We start from the raw sequence: 4,077 nt of genomic DNA on the forward strand, positions 1-4,077 counted from the left end.
GAGAAGGCTTACCTAGCGTAGAAGGGTCCTTGAACTATGCCTCTATGTTCACAGGTTCTGGTAGACAACAATTTTGTCGAACTACCCAATGGATTGTTAAGATTATTCATAATTTTTTCTACATAATCACTTTTATTCATGATGGTAATACCTTTCCCTTTGTCTGGTTTAGAAAATATAATGTCTCTGTTATCACTTAGATTTCTTAGTATTTTTATATCATTTTGATCAAACAATGGTACCTGGATTTCTTTCTTGTATTCTTCTAATATATTACTGAATAGGTCTTGCATTTCTTTATAGACAGCTTCTTTATCAGAACAGATGAATATTCTTAACAATCCATTACAGTTTGAAAAAAGTAAAAAAAGACCTTTTCAAAAATACTCTTCTCCTAGAAGACAAAGTTAACAGACTACTAAGTTATCTTAAAAAAGGTAAACATATAACAGATGAAGAATATAAACATTTGTATGCTTCGGGGCGCAATCCTGGTATCTTATATGGTTTGTCAAAAATACATAAAGAGAATATTCCTTTAAGACCAGTGCTATCGTCAATCAATACACCAAATTTTAATTTAGCAAAATTTATGATTCCTAACATAGAAGAATGGGCAAAGAATGAATATACCTTGGAAAATTCATATGCATTTTTGATACTATAAAAAATTTTACACTAAAAAATTGCATTTTTGATACTATAAAAAATTTTACACTAAAAAATAATTATTATATGGTAAGCTTTGACATCGAAAGCTTATATACAAATATCCCCTCAAAGGAAGTTATTGAAATCGTAGCAAATAAAATGTACAAGGATAATAAAAACTTTAGAAACCTGAGTAAATCTAAATTTATTGAAATATTAAACATTATTGTTCAAGATCCATTTTTAATTTTTAACAAAGAGTATTACAAACAAAAAGATGGACTAGCTATGGGGAATCCTATTTCGGTAACTTTGGCCAATATTTTCTTATGTTTTCACGAGACTGAATGGTTGGAAAATTGTCCTTTAAGTTTTAAGCTTCTGTTGTATAAAGGGTATGTGGATGACACTTTTATTATTTTTAAGCCAAAAAATGACGCAATTAATTTTTTTAATTATTTAAATTCTCAACACAATAAAATCAAGTTCACCATGGAAGAAGAAAACGAAGGCAAAATGCCCTTTTTGGACGTACTAGTCACTAAAACTTCTGACCTTAAAACTGATATGGAAGTTTGAATGTGTGTGAGTGTTTTTATTGTATATCAAACATCAAAATAAACACGGAACTCATATTCCTTTGCATAAATTCTATTTTCATACCGAAAATATTTATGCAAATAACTCTGGATATAAAAAACACTGTGAATAAATTCGACTGGATTTAATGAAGATTAGGCATGATTCGTAAGATACTGCAATATTAAAAAGTATATATTTTTAATTACATTGCTTAAAACCACATATTACGCTTGCAGCCATCGTCGGTGCATGGTCTTCTAGCGGTATTTTTAGATTAATTTCAGAAGTAGGTTTATTTCAAGCTATTCAACTTGGAAAAGGATATCTCTGTTTTTATGGCTTTTGCGGTGGCCGATGTGGTAACGTCCCTGACTTGTGAACACCAGACTGGGGTTCCAGTCCCCGTCAAATTCGTTAGTTCCTATGGTTGCTGTAATCTCACCATCCATGTGAGTTAAGGATGGGTTTTTTGGGGAGCCTATAGGTCTATCATCAGCAGGTATTTCCTGGCCCTCCTTAGTCCTAGCTTGGGTGGAGAGGAGCCTTGGGCTGGTCAGTCTTTAGAGCATTGTCCTGCTGTCCCTTGACCCTGCTATTCATTAGTGGTCTTTAAGCCTATAATATGGACGTCAATATCGATACCAGGTTGCCACAAAACGGAAAATCAATCAATTGGTGCATACCACAGGTGATACCCTAAATTTTGTAGTCCATCGTTCAACAAAAAAAAAAAAAAAAAAAAAAAAAAAAAAAAAAAAAAAAAAAAAAAAAAAAAAAAAAAACTAACAATAATTTATTTATTTGCATACAAATAAAAAAATACTAAGTACAAGAATAGCTTAATCTGAAATCCACGAACATGGAATTTCTGATGACATGAACAACATTCCTGAGACATATTGACGACAATGTCTCCTACGGCACAAATGGTGATGACTGCAGAGCGCAGCACATTCCAGCGAAGAAAAGCCATTTCTCCTGGAAACAACGGGAGCTTTTCCTGGAACAAAAAATAAAAAAAAAAAAAAAAAAAAAAAAATAATGAAGAATTTTGGCTTGCAGGGAAATAGTTAGGGATACGAAAAGAATCTACCTATGGAGGGAAAGAATAGGATTCAGATTGAGTATTTCATAGAATATTTCACAGAATAAGTACATATAAGTACAGTATATATATATATATATATATATATATATATATATATATATATATATATATATGTATATATATGTATATATATATATATATATATATATATATATATATATATATATAACTTCTATCGAACATATTAGTCCCAATATACAGCAGGGTCGGCCACTCTAGTCAACTTTCTCCATCTTTTTCTATTCCTCGCATATCAATCCACTTCCTGTGTCATACATGTGAATTGACATATCATGAAAAGGTCGTGGAATCTACTTCCGCCCGGGTCACCAATGTGCGATTGGGCCGTTGGGTGAATATAACTGAACTTTATAAAACAGACATCGAGCTTATATACCAGGACTTGTGGGCAAGAACGTCACAAAAAAAAAATCCAAACAAAATGAAGCATGAGCTATAAGGCTTACACAGGTTGGTTTATTACCAGTGTAGGGAAGAGCGAGTGATAAGACGAAAAGCAATACCCTTACGGCGTACGAGCGTGCATGACAAATGTCGTGAAACTATAGAATGATAGTTGATTTTGTAGCTCAGTGACTTTATTCTAATATTTAATCTGCAATGTCAGAAGGAATGTTTAGCCATCATTGAATATGAAATCTTGGCTTAAGGACAGAAACATTTTGAAATAAATGACATAAATGTATAAAAAACAAAAAATCCATTTAAGGTTGAAATGAAAATTCCGAAAGAGCAAATCAAGGTTAGATGAGGTGACCTGTGTGAGTAAGAATTCACGAAGAGTTTGGATACTGGAGAAAGGGAACTGAATTAATTATTTCATAAATGATGCTGTACTTTAAAAGAAGTTCTGCGGTCTGGAAGTGTGGAAATGTCCGAAACAAAATGGGAATGGATTTGACATTTGGGTTCAATGAGACAGGTAATTGACAGGAGAAGTAAGACTACGAGTAATTATGGACTTGGAAATTTTGTTTAACTTTTTCAGGCTGGTCCTTGCATCTTCATTTTTCCACTTTTAAACTACGTAACAGCTATGAATTCTTTAATGATTTTATATAAAATTATTATCTAATTTCTAAATTGCATTAGAATTTCGTTGCCTTAGTGTTTATGACATATATTTGTCATTATAATTAAAAAAGAAGAAGAAAAAAGTAAGCTATTTATTTACTAAACCCTCTTACGCTGGATTAGGTTGGTTAGGTTAGGTTCAATGCTACCCTCAAAGGGGTCTGTGATGAGGATGTGGAGGATACTAATGATCATTATATTATTGATGGTGAACAAACATTATTTCGGTCACTTTAATATTATTTGTGAACAGCATTATTCTATCTGATTTGATAGAGATGCTCATGATAATATTGATGGTAATCTAATATTGTTTTGGTCATTTTAATATTATTTGTGATAAGTATTGTTCTATCTGATTTGATAGAGATACAAACAATCACAGCATTTGCCTCACTCTGGGGGACGGTTTCTCCCGCTTTGGGAACCATTGGATTAAACTACACCCACGAAGAAAGACGGTGACGAAGGAAGTTGGAAGAATGAGCTTTTGTGAGAATTTCAGATACGATAGATTGACCAGATAAAAGCGCTGTTGTGGTGGCCGATGTGGTAACGTCCCTGACTGGTGAACGTCAGACTGGGGTTCGAGTTCCGCTCAAATTTGTTAGTCTCTTTGGTCTCTGCAACCTCACCATCCG

Source organism: Palaemon carinicauda, chromosome 29 (assembly GCF_036898095.1).
Source record: "Palaemon carinicauda isolate YSFRI2023 chromosome 29, ASM3689809v2, whole genome shotgun sequence".
Classification (NCBI taxonomy): Eukaryota; Metazoa; Arthropoda; class Malacostraca; order Decapoda; family Palaemonidae; genus Palaemon; species Palaemon carinicauda.